The following is a 14,676-nucleotide window of genomic DNA, read 5'->3' on the forward strand; positions in this document are numbered from 1 at the left end:
AAGACACGACTCTCGGAAGGCTTCACTATATGGGTGCCCTTAGCAGGAACAGCAGCTCAGCTCCTGGTTCTCCGGAAGGAGGATGTTAGAATGAAAGACACGCAACTCTTTGCCTGCCTTTGCAACTGTGACAGAGGCAAGACATTAAAGTTGCATTCATGAGAATTGATTCCCCCCCCCCCCCCCGGGGAAGGAAAAAGCAAACGCCATTACTTTTCCATTAAATTGAAGCAGAATGATTTAAAAAATGCAGAAGGGCTTTCCCCCGCCCCCCCCCAAATGGCTTTTGGAGGTTCATATCGCTGAACATGTCTTCCTATAGAGTAAGGCTCTCAGAAATCCAAAGGATTTGAAAATGCCATAAGGTATCCTTCGCAGAGACCCACAATTTATACACCAGCCACCACAAAACAAGGAGATGATATGCTTTCTGGATTCAGTTCTAGCAAAGAGGTCTCACCAGGGAGTCCACCTGATGAAGAACTTCAAGGGGTTAGTTGCAGCTCCATGGTTTGGAAGGGCACCAGCCCAGGAACAGAGCCCAGGAGAATCGGGGTATGAAATTTTGGTTGGCTATGGTCAAGACCGATAGCCATTTTGCAAATCAGTAACTTTTGCTTTGGCAGGCACTTTCACAGGATGCCCACAACATGTTCTCATGATTCCCAATGCACCTATTAGCCCCCCCCCACCCACCTTTGAGGATCCCTCTGCTAAATAATCTCATTGGCAGACGAACCAAACTGGATGTTGAGTAACTGTGTGACCTCAGATCTGACCAAGTCCTGTGCAGATTGCTCTAAAACAGGGTTTCTCAACCTTGGCCACTTGAAGATGTGTGGACTTCAACTCTCAGAATTCCCCAGCCAGCCATGCTGGCTGGGGAATTCTGGGAGTTGAAGTCCACACATCTTCAAGCGGCCAAGGTTGAGAAACACGGCTCTAAAGTTGAGGACAAGTAGTCATGTTCTCCTCTCTCCCTCCGTTAAGGAAGATCTCCACCCAGCAGGCTCTAAATGCCATTAAAGATCCTAACAGTACAGCTTTCCAGAGGAGAAGAAAAAAGAAAAAAAAAAAAGAGGCAGTGGCTGTTTTTGCAGTTAAATTACACTTCGACAAAGGAGAAACAGAATTCCTTTCTGATGAGTCACACCTTGGCAGCCGGATCCAACCCTCCAGCCTGCATCTCTGACTGCAGCATGGTACGAAGTTGCTTTTGCAACGGGATGCAGAGCTTTTACAAGAAAATAACAGCATTTAAATCTCTCTCTCTCTCTCTCTCTCTCTGCTGGAAGAGAAGCAGCAGCTGGAAAGAAGAAAATCGAATTAAATTCGCTATCTCTTCGGCATCCTTATGCTGACTCTACTAGATGAGTATCTGATAGGTATTTGGAAACAATTATCTAACGGGTATCGGAAGATTGCTTTTAGGGCGTTGAGTGGAACGATAGGAAACTTGGAGGCCTACTTAGCCCAGCCACCTGTGGCAGATTTAACCCTGAAAGTCTCGCTGAAATGCAAACCTGAAAATGCATTTGTGGCTTACGCTTTCTCGCTGCCAAAGGGACGGGTTTCGCACTGCAATTTCAGGAAACATTCACAACTCATTTTCGAGAGAAGACTAAGCAGCCGACCCTTCCCTTCCGTTGGCTTCCCTATTATTAAGATAATAAATTCAGGGAAAACCCATTCATGCAGCTGGCACGTTCTTCAAAGCCCTGGTTTGTTCTAGGCTAGTTTATTAAATAAACCACAATCGTCGAGGCTCGTACAATGCAACAAGCTGTGAAGCGTGCCCTGCAAATCCCATGGACTGAGTTTATACAGCATGCTCAAAAAAGGTCAAATCACATTTTGGCTTGGGCCAACATACATGCTTGGCCACTAGCTGTTTCACACAGCAGGTTTAGGCACAGCGCTGCCCTTCCTTGCCCCACCTTTCCAATCATGCACCGCCCTGCAATTATTCCCAAGGATCGTCGTTTTGTGTGACCCAGAAGGATCACAGTTTGCCTTACCAAGGCCACCCTAATTCAAATGGGCCCTCAAAACCTGGCTCTTCCCCCAAGTCTTGGGTTAGTTTGGGGCGGGGTGGGACCCCTGATGGAACGTCGTATGGTTGAGAAGATGTTGGCTTTATTTTTTCCCTACTTTTTGCCTTGTTGTTAATTTTGCTTTTCACGCTGCGTGCTGCCCACAGTGGCAATTGAGTCAGAGGGCCTTGCACATGTGACAAATAAATGAATAAATTGCCCATCGGAGCTTTGATTTCAAGGAAGTGTAAGATGGGATTGTGCATCTCCATTTACCACGCTAGGGGGTTTAGAAAATCCACCATGAAGTTCTGGCTTTTTCAACCGCAGAAGAATCTGGTGCATCTTCGGCACTTTCAGCAGCACCCACTACTTTCCAAAGCTTTACAGAATGACGTGGGATAGGGCAAACCTGGGCAAAATTAAGCTTCCTTCCTTAAAAATAACAAGTCTAGAACCAGTCTGTCAAAGGGAGCAGACCTCATTGGGGCGGCTTCAATCTTTTGTAAGTCCAGCTTTAACGCTCCCACTTTGAAAATAAGAGAGTCGTCTTCTGCTCAGAAAGAAGTGCCAGCCGTTGCAGGAAAATTAAAAAAAAAAGTAGCAACAGTGGTAACTTTAAATAGCCATCCTGAACTGTTAACCTGATGAAAGGAAAATGGTGTTTGGTGAACTGTTTTTCCCATCAAGAGGAAAAAAGAAAGAAAGAAAGAAAGAAACAACCCTGTGGCCACAGATAACAGACTGTTTAACCAACTACTCCAGTGCCCTTAGAAAACAAAATCATATTTTTTTATATATTCTAGTTCCAGCATAAATATTTTAGCGCCACGCTTTAAACCCCCTAAATTAATTTCAGAGCCCGTGCTAAATAAGACCACATCTCTCCTTGGGCTTTTGTTATAACATGCTCATGTGTAGCAAACTGTGAAGAAAATGTAGTAATTAGAGGTTAAATTAATCCCTGACAGACAAGAGGCTTAGTAAATCCAGAACCTTGTCACAAAGCAGCCCATGAAACTTGCTACTCATGCAGAATGAAACACAAAGCCACGATGGTTGCAATGCATTTCGGTCAATCTTGACAAAGTCTGAGATGTCGCTACAAAGGAAAGACATCAAAAATCCATTTAGTCATTTCTCGACCTCTTCCACCATGCAAATCATAGCAAAATAATGCCCAAGCCTTAAACAGCTGCTAACCTCCTCCGGATCGCTATCTCTTACCCCATAATACTTTGGGGGCTTATGCATCCTCCTTAAGTAGATGCGTTGGCGTAGCCTAGAATGATGAAGCATTCCAATTCTATTTATTTATTTCTTAAATAAGCTTGCGTCTGAATCTGATGATTGTAAATGTCAACTGGAGACCAGAGAAGAAAGTGATGGTCTTCCTACGTTCTGCTAAACCTTAAAGGCTGTAAGTCTAAGACAAAGATACGTGTCCCTCCGTGGTTCCAGATTTAAACCCCCACCAATGTCAGATGGTGAGATCGGGGTATCACAGAGATCAGGAATCACCTTAGAGTTGGGCAACCAGTAAGAACTAGTTCAATAAAATAGCTCTCCAGTAGATTTAATTGACTTGACAGAGACCATGCCAACCTTGACTTCAAGAAAGGGCCTAACGTCAAGTCAACAACATACTGTATTTCTCTTTCTTCTTTGAGACACCTGCTTTTCTTTTCTTTTTTCTTTAAAGGCTGGGGGCTTTTCTAATGAACATGTTGAGCTTTAACAAATATTTCCAAACTTCTCCTTGAAACACTGCAATCTTCACTGTATTCTCCAGAAAGAGCAGCCATGTAACTATATTATAATCTGGAAAAGCCAAACCAGAAAAACTACTGGTATAATTATAGAATACATTATATTGTTGTTACCATATATGTATGTACATTTTGATTGAAGTTAAATGCCAGAGGTTCTTGTTCCTTGAAGACTTTTTACAATTTTTATTTTCAAGTGTCTTTACCTTCATATACAATACTGAATGGAGATTTTGTTTTAAAAAATCCGGTTTAGCATCATGTGTGGATCAGACCACTTACATATCAGAGGCTGTTCTAAGCTGCATGTAAGATGCTGGACAAGTCCAAAGAGCAATGGCTGTGTTCTCATGAAAACACAAAGCTATAATTTTGTTAACTATGGCTTGTTTGGGGCTACTGTAACCCCAAATAACTGGGTATACCATAGCTAAGCCACAAAGAAGAAAACATTATGGCATGCAGTTGACCCCCTTCCCCATATTAACACCCAGTATGCATGGTGAAGTCAGATCAAGTCCACCTCTTGATCTTCAGAGCTCCATATAGTCCACATTGGTCTACTCCTAGAATTCTTGAGCCACCATGATCAGTGAATACATGTTCTGTCCATCTTTATCTTCTGCTCCCCAAAAACACATCCAGCAAAACTTCCTAAGGGATGATGGGAGTTGTGGTCCATCACATCAGGAAAAGCTGATCTGCAACTATCGTTGTGAACTTGACAGAATTCCAAACAGGTTTGTTTCTGGGGATGTTAGTAGGCATTGGAACTTCATCTACGACCTTGTTCAACCAAAGTATCTGCTCTGTCATCAAGCAGGTGGAATTTACCGTACATTTCTGAGGAAGCTCAGAATACCAAAGGACACAGCAAATGAGTTCACATATTACTGTATGCTAGTCCGCGTCTTGCTTAACTGGTTTGTTTGTAAAACACAAGTGGCTTGGTGCACACAACACAGCAAGACAAATCCGAATAAAAAAATCATAGTGTAACAAGATATACAGACCAGTTTTTGAGTTGAAGCTTCTTATTAAGCCATCATATATTTTGTTTGCTTTTTGGCTAAGCTCAACGTGCGTACTCACTCATGGGGGCTTAATATATGTGAATCTAGCCCATTATGGCTTAATAAACAAATCACAGCCTCCCCAAATTGTGGTTTAGCTTAGTGTAGAATCCCATTCACTCTGACAACGGCGACTGTATACTGAAATTAACCACGTTTTTCAATCAAGAAATCCAGGATATTTCAACTGTAAACCTTCTGGATCATTCCACACTCACCAATTATCACATTTCTCTCCAAAGCTCTGAAACCAGAGCAAACAGTCCTGTGATAATGTTTACACGATTGTAATAGCCCGGGTTAGATTAAAAGCGTGTTGAGGTGCTGATCTTGGCAGAACACATTGACTCGTCCTACTCATCTTCACCTCTGATTCACCCCATAAACACGTACACCGTACACCGATTAGAGGCAGAAGTAAGTTCAAGCATCGTTAACCCAAGATCACTGATTGTGTAAACAGGCCCCTGGTGGTTAAAAGTGTTGGTTTGACTTCCTTGGCTAAGTGAGCTGCGATAGAAATGAGGCTGAAGAAGAGAAGACTGCTAATTTAACCTGTTAAATTACCTGTCGCTGCCACTGTTTATATTCTACTAGCCAGACTTTATATTGCTGGTGCAAAATAGATGCGTTCCATTATTTTCACATAGGTTTCTTTTAATCCTGAGAACTTCTGCAGATCTTTAAAGCAGCAGTTAACCTCCTGGAAAATCTTGAAAGGCTACAAGGCAAAGGAGCAAATAAACTAATGTTACGGTTTTTAAAATCTTGGTTTTGTTTGCTTGTTTTCCATCCTGAAGGGGTCTGGCTGGTTCACACTTTGCACTCTGCTTTCTTTCATTCGGATTTACTCTGTTGTGTGGACTCAGCCACCCTGGCTGGCAAAGCATGGATAAATTCAGTCAACCACAGCGTATCCATTCAATCACTGCTTAAAACAAATAATGGCTGAATGAGTGAACCAGGTTCTTGGCAGTGGCTCTCTGGGGGAACAGATGGACTTGTCTGTTGGCCCAGCAGAATATGCACCCGAAGAAAGGGTTCTGCCACTGAACTTCAGAGCCCCAAAGACTGGAGAAACTATCCAAAATTTAGATAATATCCTTAAAGGTACATTTAAAATATTTAGGGGGAAAAACAAGCCACAGTTAATATCATGTCTGTGTCAAGCCATTGTGGATAATCCCTACCCCTGAAGGGAGGGACCCAGAAAACTAGATTTCAGGTGGACCTTCATGGATATATCCATGAAGTCACCAGCAGCAGAGCTTGACCTGTGGGTAGTTTTGTCCTTGAATTGCCCTACCGCTTCCCATCCCCAAGACAGTTGGCAGCCGTCTGCTACATGAATGATTCCCAACCACACGTGGGGCAAACGGCTTTTCCAGCTGTCACTTCTTAGACTGAGAAGCAGCAAGAACAGCTGGGTTGACCTCATCAAGTCTGTTCTGAAAACCAGAGAGGACGGAAGCCCTGTTTCGGACCGGGGGCATCATGTTCTCTACCTTACACTGACATTATTGATCACCAAACAGTTCAAGATAGGCCATCTGGATAAATGCCATGTTAGCATTCAGGCTGCTGACTTTCTGTGAGATCCATGGTGGCAAACAAAATGCCAAGAGAATGACAGTAACTCCCCCATTTATCCTTGACTGGTGAGACAAGATTACGGGTTTATAGGCAGCGTGTCAAGTAAACATGCAACAGCCTTACCATAAAGAAATCCAACATGACTTTCACAAGCCAGTTTGAGATAAGCGCCAGAGAATGCACTGACCCAGATAGGAAAGTCTGGCTGTCCATCTACCCTAGGCTGCGGCCCAACATCTAGAGAGCCGGAATTTGAAGACACGGGGATTCCTCTGCTAATCTCCAGTCCCTTACCTGGCCTACTTGGCAGTGCAAGACGACCCATTTTCAGCCCCAGGAATCCATGCCAGGAACACAGTATTGTGGCAGAACGAGAACCACAAAGCATCTCGTTGAACCAATTTGTCATTACATTGGCTGATGCGATCATAAAATGCATGCGCCTTTAAGGATAGCAGCAAGCAATCGATTCTGACCTCTGGCAAGAGCCGTGGTGCATTTTGTAGCCTGCTTCCTGTTTTGCTGGCAAGCAAAATCCTGCTGTTCCCAGCATATGCAACCAAGTCGGCATGAAAAACAAACCACATGAGTTACAGAAACTCTAAGCTTGGCTGTAAGTTATGTGATGATGGGTGGGTTGTGCAACAACCCCCCTCCCAATAAATGTGTTGATTCTGTAGGATGACCACACAATAACAGCCTTTTGGAGAAGGGGGACTCAGTAGGCACAGTTGGATGAGTAGAAACGGGTCTCCTTCAGACTGAACTCAATTGCCGTTGACTTCATGTAAATATTCAGTGGTGGGCCACTGGCTTGTTTTAGGGTGTTTCGGTTGTACCAACACAACCCTGCTTAGCTTCCTTAGATCAGAATTTGCCTCTAACATCACCTTTGACATGGCGAGGTTGGGTTCACCCATGAGTACTATTAACTCTCAGTGGGATTTGCCTGGTTCAGTCTTGGCATGTTGCGCAAATTGAGCCCGCTGTGGCTTAATCAACAGGCTGCAGTTTACCACGTTGCCCATCCCTGGTCTCACCACTCTCCTCAGCTTAGCAATCATCACAGGCAATTCCTACCCTCTTCTAATTTCCCCCCAAATGAACTGGGCCAAACCATGTGTCCGTTTGGGGAAAACACAAATCTCTGGCATTTGAGATGAACGCTGGCTAGACTGTGGTTTAAGGGGGAAAAAATTAAAAGTCTGTTCCTCTCCTTCAAAAGGAACCAAGCAGTCACTGCTTTGGGCAGGAATGGGGAACCTGCAGCCTTCCCCAAATTACCTGGCTAAAACTTCTAGCATCCTTTGCATTCTGCCCAGGATTGCTAGAAGTCAGAAATGGCAATATTCAATCACCTACTGGTGTACAAGATTGTATTAAAAGTCTCTCCCCCTCCCACAGATATCGGAACAGCTTTTGTTAATGACAGTAAAGCCACCACAATCCAGTGTAGGACAATGTAGATGCCAAACCAACATTCTTTCAAACTTCCACGGAATCCTCTATTTCAAATGCCAAAACATGCCTTTGCACCGACACACACGTGATCAACATGTTCAAAAGAAGAGCCAAAGGATTCCACCCCCAACTCTTCCTAAATTGACTCCACTTCCCCACCACTCATTGACAGCCACTTGACTTCTGGACTCCAACTCCAGGATTTTAATCAGGTATCTTTGCCAGCTTTCTCCAAATTTAAGGTATGCATTTCAGAACAGAGCTTAGGAAGAATTTTCCAGCCACCTGGACCCCACACGTTTATAAAGAACCATATAAAAGCACTGAGAAGGAAAGAGATCCCCCCCCTTTTTTTACAGCTGACTGGTGCTGCCTTGGTTATCTGTCAATGGCACTGGAGTATATTATTATTAAGAGAATTGGATGGCATTGTGCTGAACTATGGTAGCCAACTGAGGTTCGTCCATCATTTCTCTCTTTCACCAACGACATATGGGACTGTCTATTCAGACTCAGCATTCTATCTGCTCCAGCAAACACCCAGCATTTTCTGCTTGGATAAGGAGATTTTTTTAGTTACATCCATTATGTCCATATCAACATTTATGGCACCAAAATAATTGCTCGAGAGCCTGGGGGCTGAAAAGCTTGCTCCTTATAATGTAAGCCCCCCTCCTTAAAAAAATCAATACTGATATAAAATAGTTTGAAGCCTAGCTCTGGACAATCAGATAGATAGATAGATAGATAGATAGATAGATAGATAGATAGATAGATAGATAGATAGATAGATAGATAGATAGATGGATGCCTGGCTCTGGACAATCTGAAATTAATATATACATACATACATACATCTCAGGTTATTCTAGAAAACCAGGTAGCAAAGATTGCTCATGACTAATTGTGAAATAATGTTCTCTTCATGGAAAGGTGGGGAGTAAGAGAGGAAGACTTAGCAAAGTAGGATATTATTCATTCCTTAAATAAACCAGTGGCCAATCTGTCAGGCAGAACTAGGAATCTTTGGAAGAACGCCAGTGCCTTGTTTGAACAGATTTAAGTATATATCTGACCACCCAACTAGTTAGCAAGGAATTGCAATTTTTGTGTCCCTTGACCTACACCTTTTTTCAATGGCTGGAAATTCTCTGATGGCGAGAGGAAACGGCGAAATGGTTTGGACTGGGAGAATCTTTTTAAATGCAGACTACTTCCTCTGCTTGTCTTTTGTAATCCCAATCAAGAAATACCTGTTTCCCAATGTATACTACTGTAGTAGATGCCGCCAGAGGAAATCCAGTGTTTCTCCACTGAAGAGGATAAACAAATGAGTTCTGTATCTGCATAGGTTTGTAACAGAAAACCACAGATGTTTTCAAACACACACTGAAGCTGGGGAACCCCAAACTTTGAGTCTAATTTTCATTTTGAGAATTCAAGGAACTTGCTTTTACATGACAAGGATGAGATCACTTCAGAAACCAAGCCTAGATTGTAATTTCTGAGCTTCTTCAGGGATCCTACACTCTGTCCCCACCTTTAACATTCCCTAGATGTGTTCATCTACAGAAGTTCAAAGGTTGCATGGAGCTCTATGAGGATTGTGTTATCTCCTCCCACCCAGCACACTCCAAAGCTGCCTCTAAATCACAAATTTTAATGCAATAGAAAGGGATTGCTGTTAAAGAAGAATCTAAACAGCTGTGTTTAAAATGAACTTAGTTTTTGTCCTGGCTCACCTACTTTTTGGACAGTAGTGCATCACTCAAAAAACAAGTATGATCCTCATTCCCCCTGAAAGTCAATAACCCTCCTTTACAGAAAATCAACTTTTTGAAGCTGACTTTGCTTCCAGTAAAAGCCATGGTTAATACAATGTGATTACCTGCACCAGATACTACCTTTATACTTGAAAGCTATCAGCAAAAATGCCCTTTCTCATATGAAGCTCACAATTGGCTACACCAGGGTTTCTCAACCTTAGCAACTTGAAGATGTGTGGACTTCAGCTCTCAGAATTCCCCAGCCAGCCATGTTCAAGTTGCTAAGGTTGAGAAACACTGGGCTACACTATGACTTTTCCTGAAAGCCATGATAGGTACAGAAAGTATCTACCTCACTTGCCCCATCTGGGAGGCCCAAATATTTTCAGTTCAATCTGCTTTTTCCTATTGATTTCCCCTCAGAATCCCACCATTCTGTGGGAATCAGTAGAAAAAGCAGGGCCAACCCAAGATACGTTGTTGTCGAAGTCAAGAAAAAAGAAACAACAATACCCCAAACCCTCATCCTTTTCCCTTTCACTAATTGTCATAGGGTCACAATTTCCTATGGCGTGGCAGTCTTAGACAATCCTAGTGAATTTTATCCCAGGTTCTTTTATGTGGAAGTAAAAAAAAAAAAAAATCCAAATTCACCCTCATAGGGGTTTAGGTTAGCTTGCTATTTCATTTGAACAGCCTTCTGCACTCCATATTTTTGTCCTGCAGAAAATACCGCAGGACAAGCCATGGAGAAAAATCCCTCAATTCAGGACGTAGAGCGAAAGTGCAAGAATACGTCAATGATGCCAGGTTGAAATGAATGGACAAGCTATTTCTAGCTAGCCTAGCAAAAATCTACCAAACGCAGACAGCAGTTCGATTTCAACAGCTCTACCCTAATCAATGTCTAGTTGACATCCTTTGGGGTCGGAAGAGGATCTCTCCAAAAAAACGACCCAAGTGTTTGAAGGATACCCAACGGCTAGAAGATCGAGAACCAAACACATACACATTCCAGCCATGTTGGGTGTGCATTCTGTTTTTAGCTGCACAACCCATTTTAACAGTTGAGCCAGCGAGGTGCCTGGAAACGCATCTGAAAGTGGAACAGCTGGCCTTCTTGCAATTGATGTCATGTCACCATGACTCAAGTAGACATTTAAGGTTCTGTGTGTTGTCCCTCCCCTGACTCCCACTACAGGTGAGCAGGAAAATCTCTCTCCCCTTGTTTGTAGCAGGTCAAAGAAGAGTTTTATTTTCCTTTCCAAGTCAAAGTTCCTCTTTAAAACAATTTTTAAAAAGGGAAAATATCAACATTGCTCTGAGTAGTACTGCTCACTTCCACCACCGGCAGAAGAGGCAAGCTTTAACGCTTGTTTTTCATCCTTGAGCAATCAACAACTTCCTGGTTGAGTTTAAAAGCTTTGTGACGCCCCAGCTCCAGCCTACACAGCTGTGTCACCATCAGCGTCAGCAGCAGGAAACATCAGAATCGCCCTTTGCTCATGTTTTCCTAACATGGAATATCCTTGTCACTTTTGCTCCTCTCTTTCTTCCAACCAGAAGCATCTTTCCCTAAATTGATTTTTTTTTTCCTGAAGGAGGGAGTCACTGTTATTTCCCCACAACATATGGAGATGGAAAGGGGGTCACTGCCAAAACTGTGAGAATGTTGGCTTCATCTCGGCTCTTGCCTGCCTGCCTGTTTTCCTCTGTTAACGCTCTTGAGAGTTTCAGCAAGTGATTTCTCAAGGCACAAGCAGCTGTGTGTGCGGGTGTGTGGGGGGGGGGGGTTGGTGTGTGCGGCCTGGCAGTCAGACAAGATGGCTGGGTAAAGCTGATCTCTGCTATCGACAATAGGTTAATTGCAAGGTTCTGCTCGGGGCACAAGCATTTGCACTCCTCTGTAGGTGCATTCCTATCTGGCGTACGGTTTTGCACCTTGGAAAGTGAATGGTGGAGAAGAGCAACTCCCCTCCTTCGTTCTGGGCATCAGAGGACGAACTACAAGAAACAGCTGTGTTCCCTTATTCTTGGTGATGAAATAATCCTCAGACAATGGGGAGGGGGGAACAGACGGACCGTGGAAATGACCAAAATACAGGTGTTTCTTTCACTTGCCCATCAAGAATGGGGCTTCTCTTTCCTTTATGCAAACTTTAGCTGACTTGCCCATGCAAAAGCCTGCAACAGTTTTACTTCTAAGTGCCAGAGATGTGCTACCAGCCGTTACCCCTTGGCCCATCCACACCAAAGTATCTGGGGGTGGGGGGGAGCAGCATGCAAAAAGAAGAAAGGCATGCAAAGCAGGAGCTGAGGTCACTACTTTTCTCTTCCTGGCGAGGAGATCTTTTTAGTATGCAAACAAGAAAGCATCTAGATTGGGGGGGGGGTGGAAAGAGAGAGAGGGCTGTTTCTTTAAGGGATGAGCTGATTAGCAGCTCTTGCTGGCAATAAACAGCTGGTCACTCCAGCAGGTTCAAGGCCATTTTAGCTGCCTCTCTTATGGAGGCACCATATGTTCCATCTCTCAGTTCAGCAGCTTTAGTTTCCAATAATCTTGCTCCAGAGGAGAAGCACAAAGAGAAAGAGGAGGAGAAACTTAAGGAAAAAAGGGGCCGAGGGGCAGACCCTGTCTTGCACCTGATGGGCTGTTTGCTCACATTTATGAAGACTTGCTCCACCAAGTGCATAAGCCAACCAGTGCGCTTTCAAGTTCTTGAGAGGAGACACGGTCATCCGTGTAGCAAACTTTCAGGATCCATTAAATGGCTCTATTCTGAATGTGCATATCACCCAAAAACGGTCATGTTTTTGACTTGTTGGGTCTTGACTAAGCTGCCACTGGGGCTTAATCAACAGACCATGGTTAAACAAGCTAGGCTTTAGCATCAGAGCCAGCCATGGCAGAGCCCACCCCCCCCAAAGACAAGCTGTTGGGGATTCTCTTCTGAGTCAACCCTGGTTGGTTTGAGGGATTTTGAAGCTGAGGAATCTGGGGGGAGTCGCTCAGGAAATCCACAGGAACAGTATCTGTGAGCACCCGTTGGGCTCTTATGTTATGGGAACCAGACAAGCACAGCCTACTGGAGGTGTGACGTTCCACTATCCAACTTTTCCAAAGGCTCATTTGCACACCATGGTTGCCGGGCAAAGCACTTCCTGTCACTGGTGCAAAAGCAGCACTCGTGTGTTGATGACCATGATTCATCACCTTTCCAAACTGGGCACCCTCAAGACAGATTGGGACTTTTATTCCAGCATGGAAGGGAGATGTGGTCCAAACAGAGCTGGACTAAAGACGCCTGGGGACTTTTCACGCAGCCTCCCCCCCCCGCCAAACAAGCTTCTTGGCCCTTCTGTTTTCAGTGGCTTAATGAACATTGGCTCATCACAGGGAGTTGTTTTAAATGGCTCACTGGAGGCAGCCCTGCAGCTGATGAGCTCTCTAATGTGGAAGGACAACCACTGGTGGCAAAAAGTTCTTGCCTTTGGTTAACCCTCTGGCCTATCCCAGACATCTCTCAGGGTGACTCCTAATCAACTTGCTTTGACAAGAATCGGATCAAATCAAGTAACTTTATTACAGCCCAAAGGCCCCAAAACAGTGATATAAAATCTAAAAAGTAAGTGAATATATTAGAAGAGATACTGAAGCCTTCTTAGAACTTCTCCCCAACCTTGAGAAGAGTGGGCTTACCAGGTCCTTCTCACGCGAACACGATCCTAAAATGTGGACAAGGTCCCTTTACTGTTTAATAACAGGGTCCTCCACATTTACTGGGCAATGGCTGTTCATATCAGGTTTACTCAAAAGACTTCAACTCGTCACTAGAAATCACTCCCTCATTTTAAAGCTAACCAGACTGTACCCCTCAACAAATGGATTCACTGCTTGGAAACACTGCTTGGAAATTCCATACAGCCATGGCTTCCATAATCATGGTCATTGGATAAACCAGAGTTAGCCTAACCTAGCATGGTAAACCAAAATTTGGCCAACCATATAATGGCTTAACCTGCCATGTAAAGCCAACCACACTTTCCCAGTTTCAGTTCAGGGGCCAAGTTCAGCAACTTTTCACGACTTGTAGATGTGCACACTTCATTACTTATCAGGGAATGGGGGCTTATACCCTACATTTCTTTCATATCAGGATTCAAGGTAGTCGCTTATATAAAGACAGAGAAATCATTTCAACCTGCAAAGATGCTTCTCCAGTAGTGTCCTGCTGTTTTACTGGTCTGTTTCTCCCACCACTAAAGGAGTTCCAAAACTAACATGCATTAGGAGTTAATCAGAGATTAAAGAGCTAAACATAGAAAAATGAAGGAATTATATAATAGGAAAACAACATATTTCCTTACTAGGTGGAAAAGCCACGTTTCCAAGCAGTAGCTGTTCAGATCAGCTTCATCCCCACTCACACAAATTATCTAATGGGTGGAAAACAGCATAAAACCAGCCAATATTAGAAGTGGGACAATTGGCCCCCACTTTTAATGATCCCATTGACAGAAAATCAAGAAAAAGAAGCCAGGCTGGAGTCTCTGTTGAGCTTCCCGGATTGCCCTAAAACCAGTGCTTTTCAAACCTGGCAACTTTATGTTGTGTGGACTTCAACTCCCAGAATTCATACTAACTGGGGAATTCTGGGAGTTGAAGTCCACACAACTTAAAGTTGCCAAGTTAGAAATACACTGCCCTAAATCAACCAACAGGTGATTTTTTTTCTCCAAGGGGAAGGCAGGTTTGAGGCAAGCAGTGGGTGGGACTAAAAGTGGGTAGAGTCACTCATTCTGCTTCACCCCTCCCCCACCCCATTTCTGTCCCCTTCCTCCTGCAGGGAAGGACAAACGACTGTCCCAGAAGTCTAAACTGATGCCTAGCAGGATGGTAAGACCTAGAGCCATAGGTCACCCACACCTGCTACCACCGTCTCCCAACCACAAATACTAGGCTTAGACAACCTCTATTAAG

General features: G+C 43.8%; 1 protein-coding gene across 3 annotated transcripts in view; it reads right to left on the reverse strand.

Moving 5' to 3' along the window:
• Positions 1-14,676, reverse strand: part of MAMLD1 (mastermind like domain containing 1) — an 87,229-nt gene that overhangs the window by 68,481 nt on the left and 4,072 nt on the right. Inside the window, exon 1 of one of the 3 annotated variants that reach the window (XM_088151847.1) lies at positions 5,443-5,545. The exons of the other annotated variants lie outside the window; for them this stretch is intronic. The gene's annotated coding sequence lies outside the window, so the exon portion shown is untranslated. Of the gene's footprint in view, positions 1-5,442; positions 5,546-14,676 lie in introns of those variants that run through there. 3 annotated transcript variants of the gene reach the window in all.

This window comes from Python bivittatus, unplaced genomic scaffold (genome assembly GCF_059951505.1).
Source record: "Python bivittatus isolate LINGU-HERP-01145 unplaced genomic scaffold, Pbiv_v1 ctg000670_np1212, whole genome shotgun sequence".
Taxonomy (NCBI): domain Eukaryota; kingdom Metazoa; phylum Chordata; class Lepidosauria; order Squamata; family Pythonidae; genus Python; species Python bivittatus.